The following is a 17,789-nucleotide window of genomic DNA, read 5'->3' as shown; positions in this document are numbered from 1 at the left end:
AGTCTGAGAATGATTTCTTGTTCACCTTTGGCTTCTGAAGCTCTCTTGGTTGTCTGCTGAATTTAATGGGTCTCCAGGCGAACAGCAGTTGGTAGCCTTGGAGAGAATCAGTCACATTGCAAGAAGAGAACAGACACAGTAGAAAATGATTAAGGGAAAATAGCAGAAAAGTATGATTGAACATTTATTGAGTCACACATTGTAGTCAAAGCTGTGTATAACATAAAAGCGAATTAGGAGACAAGTCAGATATAAAATGAGTGAGCACACACAAGCACACAAATACTGCAAACGAGGAGGGTATTTCTTCAGGTGCCTTCTCTCATTTACCAAACTGTAGTCTTATCAAAATATATAGGCTTGTTCAGGAGGGAAATAATGCAGCCAATGTTTGTGACCCAGTCATGCCCTATGGGGCACAGACAGGCCTGCAATTTCATTACTGCTTTTTAAAGAAACTTTCTCTAAGGCTAACAGACTTTCTGGGGAGGCCAAACCAAGTGAAACTGAGTTTAATGTTCTCATTAAGATGTTAAAGAGGCTTTGTTCATGAACGACTAAAGCTGTAATTGCTTTATCCTTGTAAACTATGAAAATATGTGGTGATCTCTGATAGAGGCATTCACCCAGTCTCCTCTGTCTGGAAGATCTGTTTAATGGAGGGCTTGGCTGGATCAAGGGACTGAGAAGTAGCTTTTCCAGACTACATCTTTTAGGAACATAGTGGCAGTGGTGGCAAGGGGTACTCCTTCATTGATCTGTTTTCATTCTGTAGCTCTTGGTTGGTATGTGCTGTTTGACTATTTGATCTTAAGTTCAGATTTGGAAATCGTGTAACAGATGAACACACTATATATACACATGCACACAAATATTGTGGAAGAAAGTATAGTTTTTTTTTTTTTTATCGTTCCCATAAGCACTAGCTTACTGAGATGAGAATATAAGAAATCCAAAGATGTTGAGGTACTGGAAAAAATGAACAGAAAATTGATGTTGAAAAGATAACATGTGAATCACATGGGGAGAAGGCACTTAAAACTGGCTTTGGGGGTGGGTATCAGATTCCTCCCCACTTCTCTTTGCCATTCTTAATGCCCCAGTGTAAAAACACAGCTGCAGAACTTTAGGTAGTGAGTACAGATGGCAAATATAGCTATTTTTTTTCTTTCTGGAAATGCTTATCATACTATATAGATATGACTGAAATTGTAGAGCTGGGATTCTTCCACAGCTAGGCAACTAGATTGCTGAAAACCTCAAAATGAAATTTAGAGGGTAAAAGAGTTAAGCGCTATCTTTTCTTCAATTCCTTCTTACTAGAAAACCCTGTTTGTTGAATGGTAACAAATCAGAGTCTCATGATATGCAGATATAGTAATGTAAGAAATATCTAGGGATTGTTTTAAAATATTTTTTTCTGTTTCCATTGATCTGTCATTCAGATGCTTTACTCTAGATCAGATTTAAATTAAAATACATGTGTCCTAGAGCTGTCAAAGTCTTTTCTTCAAAGGGTCAATCTTTCTTTTCAGATGTGAGTGCAGGGCATTTGTTAAAATTGATTCAAGTCTGAGGGAGCAACGGAGTTGAAAGTTAGCACGGGTAGTTCTTCCTGTGTGATAGATTAGATAGGTTTCCGAGGAGTTCTTTTCTGGAGGGGTGACCATCTCTGCCTGATGATGTTAGGGTTAAAAAGGACCTCTTAGAGTTTTTTTAACATGAAGAAAGTGAATTTCAATTTCTGGAACACTGTTGATTATACATAATAAAATACATTTTTAAAAAATTATGAAGAGATTCAGAGCAAGATAGAACAAATTACCACTGCAGGCTAGCCCTGCTCTGCCTCTAACTCCTGTTTGATTGATATGGAGTCACTGACTCCTGTTTGATTGATATGGAAGTCCCTGTTTTGCTGTTTTGGGGAACTGCTAATGTGGTCCCTGCATTCTGAGGTAAATCCAGGGAGATGGAGGCTCTTTATTTTAGGTTCTGTTTAGGCATGATCTTATCATGTCTCCTCTTCCCCTTATCCAAGGTAGGATCAGAGCCTACAGTGAATCCATTCTGGAGCTTTCTTGGTTTGCTTAGGAAATCTTGGTGGGGGTTTGGCTGTGCCCAGGTCTTCACTCCCTAGTGTGACACAGAAACTATTGAGGAAGTATAATGGTGTGATGAGACTATCAGTAATAAAGGGGTATATATCGTGGGAACAAATGGAAGGACTAATTTATCCCAAGCTAACTGTGGGTTTTTTTTTTTTTTTTTAGAACTTTTGTCCACTTTTTAGAGTTTTCTATCTGCTAGTTTCCTATTAGAATGTTGGTTGTCACATTGGACTGCTCAGTGTCCCCACCCAATCAGCCCCTCTTCTGTTTACTAGATCTTGGAGGCGAGTTACATCTAAGACCCTATTTTGACTATAGGATTAGATAACAAGGCCAAAATGTTGGAATTTTCAAAGTGCTTTAGTTGTGATAGTGTTTTCCTCCAGCTACTTCGTCTGTTGCGTCTTAGGCCTCTATCGATTGGTCAGTTGATTGTTTGGTTAATTAACTCATTCTTTCATCAAATATTTTGGAAGCATATACTATAAGCTAGGGGCATATTCTACATCTAAGGACTGGGATAAAAGACTGGGATTTGTCTACAAAGTTTTGCCGATAGTTCACAGGGGTTGAAAATAGAGTGAAATGCCTAAAGAAAACCAAATTGCTTTTCTGCAATTCAGAGAGTATGTGTGAGATTGCCATATCAACAGTCTACTCTGTAGAGTTCTCTGTAAGTGCATTTCATGTGGGAAGTGGTACCAGACATTTTCTGTATTACAATAATCTTCATATATTTATTAAGCTGTAACTTGTAAGGCTTCCTGATGGGGTGTTAAATGAGCCTTTTTGTGTGCTACATTGTGTCTTTGTCAAGAAGCACTCAGTTAACTCTGACCTGTGTCATTCATCTTCTTTGGGCTGGTAATGAGGCACATTTCAGTCGTTCCAGGAGGGTCTAGGGGATCTGCACAAAGAGGGAGAAGACTAATGAAAAGGTTGGATTCATGGTGGGTTGGAGGGAATGGCACTTAAGGAAAACTAGGGGTAAAATGAAACCCTTTTGCCTAGTATATTTTATATTTTTGTACCCATTCAGCAAAGCAGCTGGATAATCCATAATTGTTCGACATTTTAAAACTAAGAAAATGCTAAATTACTACATTTTTAAAGTTTTTTTTTCTTCTCAATTGTTTCCCAGGCAGGTTAGGAGAATCTGGAAACTCCAAGTATGACAGTGGGACAGTAGAAGAAGCCAGCAATTCTATCGTATTTCTAAGCTCTGTGCTTGGGAGAACTGGCTCTATACTGATAACGGAGATTGACTCTAGGAAAGGAAAGAGAGCGTAGAAGAGGGGAACAGAAGTGTGGGGTATTAGTGGAGCAAAGGGAAGAGAGATCAAGGGGAGAGAGTAGAAAGATGTTCAGTTGTCCTTGCTTCTGTCCCTTATCTCCTTCTCACAAAAGGAGGGTGTGGAGAAGCAGCCGGGTTGAAAAGAAAAAGAGGAGAGTTGGATTAGAGTACACCTGGAAGTACTAAGGGAGAAGGAAGATGAATGAGAGAAATCACCAGAGTAAGTGAGGGGCAAGGAGAAAGGATAAGAACTATTTAAATGCACAGAGAAGAGAGAGGCACAGAGAGGGGTGAGCACACGGTGGCCACACTGAGAGCCTTCGATTGCTCTCAGCGGTGCACCTGTCAAATAGCCAGTGTCCCTTGCCTGAGACATATTCCTGACTTCTGTATTAACTTTAATGCAATTCTCTTTATGGTCCCTGAATTGCTGGTGGTGGTTTCATTGACACTCTCTGTGATCAAATAGTAAATGTGGAGGCACGGTTCTGCTATCCCTGCCCCCTTGCCGCGCTCCACAGACTTCTGAGTTAGGGCTTCTTGCATTTGATGTTTACCATTCCTCCTTGTCTACAGGTAGGAGGATTGAAAGGGGAAAAAAAATGTCCCTAAGGGCCGCCACATTTATAGCTCATCCACACAAATATTGGAAGAAGTTTAAAAAAAAGAAAACTTATAAGGGGCACCTTCAGTTCAGGTCATGATCCGGGGTTCTGGGATCGAGTCCTGCATCTGGCTCCCCACAGGGAGCCTGCTTCTCCCTCTGCCTGTGTCTCTGACTCTCTCTTTGTGTCTCTCATGAATAAATACATAAAACTTTAAAACAAAAACCCAAAATCCTATGTGAAATCATAATCCAGTATTTTTTCTAAGTGAGATAGTTGACTCTCGTTGCTGGTCTAGGTACTTGCCTAACCTAACCCTACACTCAATGTGCCTTAGGTAGGCTACTTTTTGAAAAATCTTTCATCTTTTTATTTTTTTCAAAGCTGAGTTCAGGAAGTCTTCCTAGGATTCCAGTGTGCACTTGTACCCACCTCTGCAACCTGGTTTCCTGGGCTGACCTTTCCATGTTAGACCTACAATTCAGTTTAAAAACTCTATCCTTCCACTTTGGGCTCTTTGTGCAATGTTTGTTATTATGGATCACCTAACGAGATGTTCAATAACCGGTTATAGAATGAATGAATGAATGGCCCCCACTGCTGGTCTTTTGACTATAAAACAAAATCCTTCTAGAAGTATGATATGCTTTTAGATATCAGTTTACAATTAGCATACATGTTCTGGAAATGAAAAGTTGATTTAGGCAACAGGAAGTGGTTACTGGGGAGTTCAGTAGATTCCCAGATTCATGCAACTGTAGTAAAGGGATTGTGATTTCATTAACTCCCGGACACCAGAGGACAGTCTTAGAAGTTTCAGGCAGCTTATTTCTTGTGATTCTAGTAATCACAGGCCAGATGCATAATGCACTTCGGAACCATACTTCTCAGACTTTAAATGTGCTTCAGAATAACCTAATGGTTTTGGTAAAATGCAGATTCTATTTCAGTAGGTCTCAGGTAGGCGCTCAGGTACGATATTTCAGGCTCCCTGGTGATGCTGATGTTGCTGGTACATGGGTCTAACTTGAGTAATAAGACTTGAAAATACTTTCTAGAAAATAAAGTTGGGATTTATCCTATGAAAATGTGTAGTTGCATTTTTATGGTTTGCACAACAGCAGATTTTCTGAAAGAAAACTTGTAAGTATCTAACGGTTATTTCATCTTAGAAAATTTGCAAGAAGGCCATCTCACACTTAAAAATGGTAATCCTGTACTGGTCAGCCCCCCAAACTGCTTTGGAATGATACTTTAAGTTGTACTGCCTTTAATTAATATACAGCTTTATTTATTTGGCTTTTGTAGATTTGGGAGGCCCTCGCTCTTGCATGAGCCCTGATGGAGCTACTTTGGCAACAAGGACTACTTTAAAAGCAGAAATATTCTTTGGAAGATTGACAGTTCCTGGGGTGTGTTTATGATAAGACCTTTACATTTAGTGATTGTTACCAGGTTAGCACCATGCAGGGACGTTCTCCAGGGGCAGTCAGTTGGAATGGCTAGGAATAGGGAAAGGGCAGTGTTCAGCTCAAACTTTGCAAGTGAAACCTTGCATCTGCTTACATACGTTCAAACAGCTCTCTGAAATTGGTGTTCAGAGTTTCTTCTAACAAGATGGCCTTTATTTTACAGGTCTCTGCAGCCAGCATGATATCATCTCTATAAGACGTGGAGGAAAGAGAGCTCACCATGCTCAGGTAAAGGGATGGTGTTTCCAGGGAGCGACAAGTAGGATAATGGCATGTTGTTTGTCACTGTAGGAGAGGTGATTCAGCTTAATTATACCATTGACATCATTCTCTTATGTGTGTTTCACTCACTTATGCCTGGGGTGCAGAGGGCTTGTCATAGGTGAGCTCAGTGAACTAGCATGCATTTGGGGAGCATCTGCAAAATACCTACAACAGGGCTTCTGTAAACAGCCAGTCGGGGAACAGGACTAGTCATGGAAACTCTCTTCCCATTTTTTGCAGAGTTAATGTGGAATTATTACTTTTGTTCATCTTTATTACCCTATCAGAAGGCTTTTATCTTTTCAACATTTATGTAAATATGTGAATATTGAAACTCTTCTAATTAAAGTCTTATCTCTGTCCCCTTATCTGGAGTTGCTGTTCTAAATATTCTTTGCATTTTCTTTTTAAATAAATGCATGTCCCACAACTTTGATTTGCCCAAATAGGTCACCAAGATTAATTTTCCATTAACCTTTATTGCTTCTGTTTCTTTCTAATCATCCTTTTAGAGGATTAAACAGTTCCCATTGGGTCAGCCTTAATATAGGATATAAATCATCTTTTTCTTTGATGGCATTTATGGAACTGCTGTAGAAGGTGGTGATCGGTGGTCCAGTGTAAAAAGACTTACTCAGAGAGTTTTATTGACTGGAAATCTTGTTGGCCTCACTTCTTTCATGACTCAATTTATATTACTTTCCTCTGGTGGCTATAACAAAGTACCACGAGCTGGGTGGCTTAACCAACAGACCCTTGTCATCTTACAGTTCTGGAGGCCAGAAGTGTGAAATCAAGATGATAGCGAGGTTGGTTTCTTCTATGAGCTGTGAGGGAGAATCTCTTCCATGCCTCTCTCCTAGCTTCTGGTAGCATTCAGTGTTTCTGGTGTACAGATGGCCATCCTGCTCCCTGTGCATTCACATGGTCTTCCTTTTATGTGTGTCTATCACTGTGTTCAAAATTCCCCCACTTTTTTAAAAGATTATTTATTTATTTATTCATGAAAGGCACACACACATATACACACACACACACACAAAGAAGCAGAGACACAGGCAGAGGGAGAAGCAGGCTTCATGCAGGGAGCCTGACGTGGGACTCAATCCCGGGTCTCCAGGATCACGCCCTGGGCTGAAGGCGGCGCTAAACCGCTGAGCCACCAGGGCTGCCCCCAAATTTCCCTTTTATAAGGATACCTTTCATTTGGATTTAGGACCACTTTAATGACTTCATCATAACTTGACCATCTGAAAATAACCCTAACCCCTAAATAAGGTCACATTTACATGAATGAGAGATTAGGACCTCAACATCACATTTCAAAAGCCATCACACTATCTGAAGGAAGGAGACTTAACTCATCTTGGTACCCTAGCACAAACTGCTTAATATTGGTTGAATGAGTGATGACAAAGACCATAATGGCCCTGGTCAAACTGAAGTTGAAAAAGAAAAAGTGCAGCGATCAGAGGTAGACAGGTATCTGATCTGACCCTTGGCTTCAGTGAATTCTTCATTTCAGGATAGTCCAAGTTAAACAACATCATGAATGTGCTAAGGTTTTTCCTTTAAACGTAATAGCAAACACAGCTTTTATAAAATAGAGTCCTCTGTGTGAGCAAGCCGTGCCTTCTCATTTCAGGCTGAACTGCCAATTTACATGCCGCCTCTATCAGTACATCAAGATATCTTTCCAGCTAATTCAATACCATTTAAATCATACTTAGGCTATTCTTCCCTCCCAGCTGCATTGCCTTGCACTTATTAAATGTAACGTTCTGTTCCCTCTCACTAATCTGTGAAGACTGAGACAGATCTGCTCTTGTGTCATCTTCCCACCCCCCCTCACTCTATGGCTCCTTAGCTCAGAATTATTAAAAGTTCTCTTTCAAGTGTTTAGATTCGAGTGTTGATAAAATACGAGGATCCTGGTCTCCAGGTAGCACTTAAATTACCCATTCCTTAGAGATGTCTATTTAGAAAGCCCCTATTTCCTGTAAGGGTGGAGCTTTCTGGCCATGTCTACCTTACTTCCAGGAAAGGATTACCTTTTCGTACCAAAAGGAAGCCTCCTGCTGAGAGTAGTCTAAGGTCAGGAGGGATTCCCTTCTTCTTTAGGAGCCTGTGAGTTAGTACTACATGTTGTCAGGCCAAGGTCTACAAGTAACTGAGTGCCTCAGGCCCTGGCCTTCCTGAAAGCTGCCCAGCAGGTGGGCTGGAATAATTCATTTACAATCTTCTCAATCCCATGGAAGCTTTCATGTTCTTGAGGGTGGGGCTGCAGCCTCTCCCATGGCCAAGTGATAGCATTGGCCTCGACAGCCTGGATTTATAAGATGATGACAGGCAGTGGAAAATGAAAATGAAAATAAAATTCATTTTACCATTTTTCACACCGACATTAGTCCGAAGAAAATTGGTAAATCAAATGACAGATATTTATGGAGTGTGTGCTGCACGCAGGCACGGTTCCGCTGGATGCTATATAACGACGTATAACTTCATCCTGGTGTCTCCACTGCTTACTTTTCTTTTCCATTTTGTTCAAAAGCCTACTACCCTTGATTAGAGGCCTTCTATAACTTACGTGTGACTCTTCTTGTTTGGTTTGTGAGAGTGTCTGTAGGGCTTCATTAAAATTAAAACAACCAGGGCATCTGGGTGGCTCAGTCGATTGGGTGTCTGATGCTTGATCTCAGCTCGGGCCTTGATCTCAGGGTCATGAGTTCAGGTCCCGCCAGGTGAGGTGCCTACTTAAAAAAACATTAAAACAACCAAATTATATTGTCACACGATGCTCAAGTCAGAGTGATGATGGAATAGCCCTTTGACAATTACATGTAGAGTTCAGTGAGCAATTGCATTTTAGTCATTAAACTGTCTTTAAATATCTTGCTGTGTACCCTAAAGTATGTACTACTACCATTATAACATTCTAATCCTATTTTAATAGTTAGGTTATTTTATGTGTACCAAAAACTTCTCTACTGTTAAAGAGAAAAAATATGGGAAATAAAACCTCTGGTGCCTTGAAAACTAAAACCTAATTTATTGTTGCTTAGTCTGTTTGCCACTTCCATTTTGCATTCCCTAATTTCACTAATCTGAGATCCTTGAAAATTCAGATGTAAGACTTATATGGAATTGATAATAATATATTCACTGTTACACTCTGATTTTTATTTTTATTTTTTTATTTTTTTTCTTCTAAAGATTTTATTTATTCATGATAGACACACACACACAGAGAGAGAGAGAGGGAGAGAGAGAGAGAGGGAGGCAGAGACACAGGCAGAGGGAGAAGCAGGCTCCATGCAAGGAGCCTGATGTGGGACTCGATCCTGGGACTCCAGGATCATGCCCTGGGCTGAAGGCAGGTGCTAAACCACTGAGCCACCCAGGGATCCCCAAACTCTGATTTTTAAAAAGGGGACATGATTTTCTGTGTCCTTTTAGTTTGTCATTAACATGGTAGTTTTTTATACCTCCGAAATTAGAGTGTCTTTATGGTACATAGAAACTATTCTAATTAAAGAAATTGTACTTTAAATGAAAAATCTATCAGAGTTTCTCATAAAATGTTTGCACCTGAGTTAAAATAGGAACCTTAGTGTTTGTTCTGTCAAGGTTCTTCCCTGCCTCTATCTCCTGATGATTCCTTCTTTTAAATCCATGAGTTTATGTTCAGTGTTTTTAAGCTGATAATGTAAAAGCAATGAGGAAGAGCATTGGGCTTCTGGCAGAAAACTCAGAAACTTGGCATTCTCCTTGCTTTGCTTACCCTACATTTAGTTATTACTAAGCTCTTCAGGTTTCTATAATTCCTTCATATTTTTACTTTCCTTTTCCTTTTCATCTATGACCATCCCTTTCTAGTCTTTTTCTTTTGTTTGTCCCTACAACTATTCACTTCATTCATTCATTCATTCATTCATTCATGCATTGTCCTTCCCACATGTGCCAAAAGTTGCTCTGGGGGTAATATCAAGGGTTTTATACTTTAGTCGGGAGAGGATTCTGAGAAAATAATTGCTCTGATGGAGGTACACAGTAAGTATACCTTACACATGGCAAAAGGAGCTACTGATTTGGCTTGGGGCAGTCAGGAAGTGTTTTATAGAGAAGTTAGTATTTGAGTTGAGATTGGAAGGTGTAGAACACTGCCCAATGGACTAGTGTGGTGGAGAGAGAACATTCCAAAGGAGACAGAGGATGGGTGGCTTAGCACAGAACTATGCAGGGCAGGGTGTATGCTCCTTGACGTTTGAGTGATGGTGGGACACAAAGTGGGAAGGAGGATGTGGGGCTAGGTGGGGAGGCAGGAATCACATCTTGAAGGTCTTCTTATGTGTTGCTGAGCCTTTCTTCCTGTCTCATGTCTACGAGTTGCAGTTGCCTGCAGTTCATCATGCATGTGGTGATGAGGCTATGTTAAGAAGACCTCATCTCCTGCCAAGCTCTTCCCTGGTCTCATTGCTTCCCAGGGGAAGTCAGGCCTTCCTAACCAGTCACTTGAGGGTCTTAGCCATTTTTCTCTTGTATTTACTCTGAAAAATCCTTGACCTCAGCTAGATTTGCTGCATTACTTTTCATACACATTTTATCCCTTTCTCTTTCTAGCTTCCTTTTTCAAAATCCTCCCACCCTCCAAGATCTCACTCAAATTATATCTTTTATGAAGCTTTTCTCCACTCATATGTAATTTTACCCCCTCTGAAGTCTAGGAGAACTTCTGAGGGACACTTCACATCACAATCTCACATGCTTCTTTAAATCCCATGTTATTTTTATTACTTTCAGGGGACCACTGTGTGTTACTGGGATGGGCCACCCACCTATTAAGTATCCTGTCTGTGCGAAAAGAGCAACTTCTTGCATATAGTAGGCACTGCATTGATGTTTGTTAAAAGGAATGGAGAGGAACAGCGTTCCTTTAATTTGTAAGGCTCTTACAGAGCTGGAACTGAGGGATTGATTAATTGTCATATGGAAGAGGTAGTGGTTAATGTAATGTCCAGATGAAACTCTTGCAGGGCAGAAAAACTGTCAGTGGAAGGTAGAAGGATTACATTCAACAAAAGGCAGGAATGTGTACAGAAAAGAGATCCATTCTGAAAACTAGTTACATGACCCTAGAGCTTAGACACAGGAAGAAGACGCTTAGAAAGCCATTAAACCATATGTGAGTGGTCTTGACAGGGAATGACAAATGACCTAACAGGTAAAAGCACCTATATTGCATTAAGATGCTCTGCATCTTTATATGAGATGGCCTCTGGAAGGTCTGATTCAATTTCAGACTCCTCAATTGTAGATCTGGAGACAATCACACATTCAGAAATATATTTATGAAAGTCTGTTGCTACTGAGCTCAAAAGACCATAATCCTATTACTTGTGATTTTGAAAAGGGTAAACATGAATAACTGAAAGAAGATATTGATTAAAGAAGTAATATGAACAGGAATAATGGAATTAAAGTAATTGAGGCAATATTGGGCCTAATGGACCTTGTTCTCTTAATGCCTTTCTTCTGCTCTTTGTATTGAGTTGGCCCTAAAGTCGATTGGACCATGTGCACAGAAAGAGAAGGACATAATGGAAGAATTAGTATTGCTGTCTATAAAAAAATCAATCTGTTGTTCTTACAGAAGGACATCAATCAGTCTGTGAAATCAATTAACGGGATTTTTTTACATTCAGCTTATAAGATAATGAGACAAATGATGAGAAAAGACTGTATGCCTTGCACATAGTAGATACTCAGTAAATGTTTCTTGAATTAAAAACCAAATGATACCGTGGATTTAGTTTAAGAACACCTTCAGTGTAAGCCCTTTGGTCAGTTCTAATTCAGTCCGTTCCTTTTGCTTGACTCTGTCTGCAGGACTGTAAATGTGGATTCCTCAGTCTCATTGATCTCTGAAGTGAGTCTCTCACATTTCTACTGCCAAGCCATCCAGGCCAGCCTCACGTGACCTGGGACCTCTGCATGACTTAGGATCCGAGCTGCCTTCTGTGGCTAGACTCTCTGCCCCATAGTGTACTGGAAGATTTTTTTTTTTTTATGAAACATTGTTTTCATGTAGTTAATCCCTGTTCAGTTTCTCCTCTTTGTCTACAAAGTTATAGGCTCATTGTACTTCCTCCTTTTTCTTAATAAAAAAAAAAAGATTTATTTATTTATTTATTTTTTTTTTAGAGAGGGAAGGTAGGCACAAGTGGGAGGAGGGGCAGCAGGAGAGGGAGAGAGAGAGAGAGAATCTCAAAGCAGACTTCATGCTGAGTATGGAGCATAACATGAGGCTTGTTCTCAGAAACCCTGAGATCATGATCTGAGCCAAAACCAAGAGTCGGTTGCTTAGCCTTGACTGAGCCACCCAGGCACTGCTGGGCTCATTGTACTTCTGAGTTCATTTCCCACTTTATGGCTTTGAGAAGCTTCTGCATTCAATATCTGCACCTCTCAGCTACACTTCTCTTCCCACAGCCTCCTACCCAGATCCGATGGAGAGGACAGATTTGTCTTCGTTTTTGAACATGTGCAGTATTCTCGTTGGAGTCCTTCCTCTCATAGCTATATGCATCCAATTAAGAGTCAATTCTGCTTCAGGCAATAGTTATATTCCTTAAGATTGTGCATTATCAAAACCTGTGTTATGAAAGCAATTATTTCAGTGAGATAAATGGTGTTAGGAACTAGAGAGCTGCAAGTGCACAAAGTTGTTTTACCTGAAGTTATTCCAGTAGTAGTAGTAATAATAATAATAATAATAATAATAATAATAATTGTGTTTTCAATTTGTAGAAGACTATAACTTCAAAACCAGAACATCACTGAAAAAATACGATGTTTTACTGTATCTCTTTTCATAAAGTTGCAGTGCACTAAACTGGTATTTAAAAAAAATTATTTCAAATCTTTATGGCCAACTATGGTGAAAAATACGAATAAAGACTTAAAGGAGAAGAACTTTTTTTTTTTCTTATACCAGCAGCCTTCATCTGCATAAAATATCTCATTCTTCAATCAATTGATCACTTTATATCTAATAGGCATTATGCAGACTCCACAAAAGAAATGTTTATAATGTTTATTTTTCAAAGCTGTGTGTTAGCCCTTTTTCCTCCATTGGGCTTGCCTCTCACTATTCTACTCTTTTGCCTGGCAGTTTTTTTCCTCTGCATATTCTCATTTTAGTTAATTATCAATTCAAGGACCTCTTTAATAGTTAACCTTTTTAAGAATTTTTATAGGCTGTTCTGAAATAGGGACATAATTTTATTTCCTACAGTGCCCAACACACTGCTAGGACAATAAGATATATTTGTTTATAAGAGCATGCAATCATCAAATTCAGTTCCACCTAAACCCTGATTGCTATTTTCCCTTCTCCTCTTCTTCCTGAATATTGAACCTTACTGTCTTAATGGTGAAGAAAAATTGAGTAATGCCCATTTCAATGTGAAAAGAGGAAAAGGGATTGATAGTTTTCAGATTAAAGATGAGTACATGTTTTATTTAGTTCCTGGGCCTTCCTGAAATTCCATTAAAGTGACTTTTAAGGGAATTTTTTTTTAAAGCACACATTTATAAGAACAAAGAAACAGGCAACAGCCACAGCATTTGGAAATGTGGGATACAGATGGATGAGTGGTAGCTTATGGAACAGGCCTGAGAAAGCAGAATTTTAATCTAGCAGAAGAGAGGAAGAAGTAGCCCAGCTTCCACTAGTGAAACCTGCAAAAGCTCAGGAATTTTCAGAAAAAATAACCCGTTGGAAATGAGTGAAGACAGGGTTAAGATTAGGAATATTTGGTTAAAAGTTCAGATCTGCTCCCCAATTGTATGGAAGCAGGTAACTGACCCTCTTCTCCCCCAACAGAGGAATCGAGATTATTTTTTTCTTGTAGAAGTGATAAAATAGGCTTCTAGATTTGCAGATATCAGGAAAAGTTTAAAGTGGTATTATAAGGTTTTGAAATCAGGGAGATCGTATTGATTTACCAAATTCTGAGAGCCACAGCCACCTTCTCTATATCTCTTAGCCTGAAGGCAGCCAGGATGATACCCTACCTGAAAGGAGGCTCCAGGAGACTTCTCTGGGGTTGTGACCTAAAAATAAAATTCAAGGATGCTGACATCGAGGGTTCCCCCAAAGAAGAGGCCTAACTAGAACAAACCTAAAATAAACCCCAAACCAACCTTACTGTTGACTTTCTAGTTCCCTGCTTCTAAATATCAGCATACAGCCAAGGATCATTAGACATTTATGAAAAGTATTGTGAGAGACAGAAACTAAAACAGGCAAACATTTTAAAAAGCCTCTTGGAGGAAACTGAACCTTTGCAGGAAGAAGAAATCTTAAAAAAGAAATCATCTGTATCTTCAGAGAGGTAAAGTATGTATTAAAACCATGAAACAGGGATCCCTGGGTGGCTCAGCGGTTTGGCGCCTGCCTTCAGCCCAGGGCATGGTCCTGGAATCCCGGGATCGAGTCCCACATCGGGCTCCCTGCATGGAGCCTGCTTCTCCTTCTGCCTCTCTCTCTCTCTCATGAATAAATAAATAAAATCTTAAAATAAAATAAAATAAAATAAAATAAAATAAAATAAAATAAAACCATGAAACAGAATAGAATTTATAAGAGTTGGGAGACACATGTAAGCAAATGTCCTAGAATGTGGAGTAAAAAGAAAAAGAATAGAAAATACTATAAAAAGAGAAAATGTGTAGGATTGGTCCATGGGATCCAATGTCCAAAAATAGTAACACCAGATTGAGAGAATATAGAAAATGGAGGACAGAAAATTATCAAAGGAATAATTTAACAAAATTTCCCACAGCCAAAGATAGCAATTTCCAATTAAAATATACAACCAATACATTTTCATGGAATTGTACAAAATTATGATATGCTCCAGTGAATGACAGGATAAGCCAATAAGAAGACTCGGGATCCCAGAGACAGGACCAACACAAGAACCAGGAGGGCAACAGGACTAGATCCTCTGATCTAAGCTGGGGTAGGGAGAGGGCTTCAGGAGAGATTTGCTCATGATAGAGAAACTGATAAAACAGTTTTTGTGTTTGTGTGGAGATGAGAGTTGGAAGTCTGGGGGAAGCTTTGGGGGTAACCTCATGATATGTAGGAAACTAACCCAAATTAAATGTAACAGTGATTAAACTCTAGGAAAGACAAAAAAGTAAGAAAATGAAATGTAATCATAATTACATGATTCAGCTACTACTGGCTATAATGATCTAAAAATTGACATTTAGAGTAACCAAAATTGTGGAATTCTGAAGGGATGGGGACATGGGACATGTATATGTGTATGAAAGAATGCTAACACTCATCTTTCTCACTGGGAAGCCAATAGGCAGTACCTAAAATGGAAAAACCAAGAAATAGTACTATAAGCATGTTATTTAAATCACTTATCAATTTTGTCTCATTATGGCACACATAGAAACTAATACTTAATAATGCAGCTAGCTCAGAACATCCATTCGGAGAATGTTGAATAGATATGAAACTTCCAAATAGAATCTTTTCAGATTTTCTAATGAGAAACCTAAGCTTGCTTTTATGAACATTACTTTTTAAATATGTCTTATATGCCTAAAGTAGCTAAACATACTTCTTTTTTTTAAAACATACTTCTTTATCAAGATTCTAGTGATTCTCTGAATTTTTATTCGTTACTGTTAGATACTACACAAGTATGACTTATAAAAAAATTTCAAGCCATTTTACCACTATCCCAAATTTTACAAAAGTTAAAAATGTAAAAAATCAATAGCTTTAATTCTTTTCTTTAGTATATAAATGTAATACCCTGATAGTCTCCATTGAATTTTTTTTCCTGCAAAGTAATTAAAAATGATGAGGTTAAGATGGATGTTCGATGTATGAACAGGCATCCCATAGGTAGCCTGGTTGCCAATTAAAAAGCACATTAGCCCCAAATGGAGGGAGGTATTAGAAACCCTTAAGGAGAGAATTTGGGGAGATGTCATCTGTAGCTTTGCCCACCAGGTCCCTCTTCCCAAGCTCTTTCAGCAGCTTTACAGGCCACTTCTCCAGGAAGTGCAAGGGTACCTTTTGCATCAGCCTATTGAAGTGGGGGTTCATGGACATGTTTAATGCCTCCCAGCCAAGCAGGGAGTACTACGCCTTTGGACTCTGGCAAAGCTACTGACCAGTGTCACCTGACCAGAGGTGCCAGTGGCCCCAGGCCCCACTTGGCTCCCTGGGGTTAAGGAGTGTCATTACCTTGTGGCAAACTTGGAACCATTTCATAGCCCAGCAGTGTGTCAAGACCTGCTACCTGTTGGAAAGCACTGATTTCCAGATGTGGAAGCAGGGTCCAAAATCAGTACTTAGAGAGCTGAAAGCAGTTAACCTCTGGATCTAGTGGAACTTAACAGTTGAAGCTGTGTTATTCATACATCGGTATATGTACAAACTAATTAAAAGAAAAACATCTCTCATGTGTTACTATTAGATTGTCCAGACCTTTTGTCTTATCAAAGGCACTGGGGAGAAGTGCTTTAAACTCTGTTTTCATGAGATGAGACAATGAAATGTATGCTGTTGTGAAATACGGTCTACTTCAGAGGAGACAAAGTCTGTGGATTATCTATACGCTGTATTTTATCATTTTGTCTCAAAGTCAAGATAAGGGAAAAGACAGTACATCTGAAGATAGCAAACTTCATTTTTTAATAAAGAGGGAAGGGAAAGTTGAAATTAATAGGGAATATAGCTTGTGTTTTGAATCTTCAGTTGATTGTTTTCCTGTTGTCCCTTTAACATGATCCTGGGGAAGTTAGCAATAATGTTTTAGGAGAAGAGTTAGGAAATGGATAGTCACTCTTTCACTAAATTAGCTGGAAAAGAAGAAAGGCACTTGAGAATACATAGTGGAGAACTCTCTCCTAATGCAGAGAGGACGGAGAGCGTGGTCCATTTGGTGCCTTCCATATTCACAGCTGAAATTGGAAACAATGGCGCTTTAATTCGCTGCTCAGTTAATGGGCCTGCTGATTTATTCTCATTTTTCAGACATCTAATATGTCCTTAAAACCCTCTCAAGGGTTTTATACTTTTAGCCTGAGGTCTCTGTGCTTCATTCTTCCTTTTGTTCTTCAGACACTCTCATTGCCTCTCCCTGTTTCATCTTCTGAGATGTGCAGAATAATGCATGGTGTGCACTGAATAATTTGGATGAGGCTTGTGACATGTCTTGATGATGTTAAGCCACTCAAAATCCCAGGAAATAGTCCCAGCTTGCATTAGCAGTAGATTAATTCAGGTGAACTTTAGAGTCTTAATTTTTAAAAATTTACATTTTTACCAGTGATGATTGAAAAACATTGGCATTCTTTCTGCCCACATTACTGATTACAATTGCAAATACTTGAAAAAAGTGCTAGAATGACTTCTCACTGTTCCATAAGGAGCAGAGTATTATTTTACCCATTTAATGGTTATTAAATATTTAAAAAACAATTTTCCAAAAATATATCCATACCTGTATGTTACATGTGCATAAATCACAATGGGAAACATATTCTGATATGCTTGCCTAATAATACTTGCGTGGGTAAATTTACCTGTTTAAGGGAATTTGCCGAGAGGAAAGGTTAAATCTGGGGGAGGCTTCTCATTTAAGACCTCATTATGAGAATGGTAAAAAAAATAGGGGTGCTTTTGGATGAAGTCAAGATAATGGTTACTCAGGGAGTTATAAACTTTTTGCCCCAGGATTCCTGGGTGTGAGCTGGATGTGAGTCCAGGCCTTATGATCTGAATCAAATGGTGGAAAACCACGGTTAGTTTTTTGGGATGTGGGATCAAGGAAACCCATTAGCTCTTGAATTTGCCCAGTGAGAAATGAGCAGAGGTGTCTGTTTTGAGTGGAGATTCAAAGGAGAGCAGGAACATACTATGGGGAGGCACAGTGGAACAGAACTGTTGGTCCCACTGTCTGGACAGCAGAGGCCACAGCAGACAGGTTTAAGGCAAAGGAAC

The 17,789-nt window shown here is 39.3% G+C and overlaps 1 protein-coding gene across 7 annotated transcripts in view; it reads left to right on the top strand.

Annotated features, from left to right (window-relative positions):
* Positions 1-17,789, top strand: part of ENOX1 (ecto-NOX disulfide-thiol exchanger 1) — a 548,612-nt gene that overhangs the window by 112,209 nt on the left and 418,614 nt on the right. For all 7 annotated transcript variants that reach the window (XM_072782960.1, XM_072782966.1, XM_072782958.1 and 4 more), the window contains one exon: positions 5,646-5,710. The gene's annotated coding sequence lies outside the window, so the exon portion shown is untranslated. The remainder of the gene's footprint in view (positions 1-5,645; positions 5,711-17,789) is intronic.

This window comes from Canis lupus, chromosome 17 (assembly GCF_048164855.1).
Source record: "Canis lupus baileyi chromosome 17, mCanLup2.hap1, whole genome shotgun sequence".
Taxonomy (NCBI): Eukaryota; Metazoa; Chordata; class Mammalia; order Carnivora; family Canidae; genus Canis; species Canis lupus.
The sequence above is the reverse complement of the archived record's forward strand: the minus strand, read 5'-3'. Positions and strand labels throughout refer to the sequence as shown.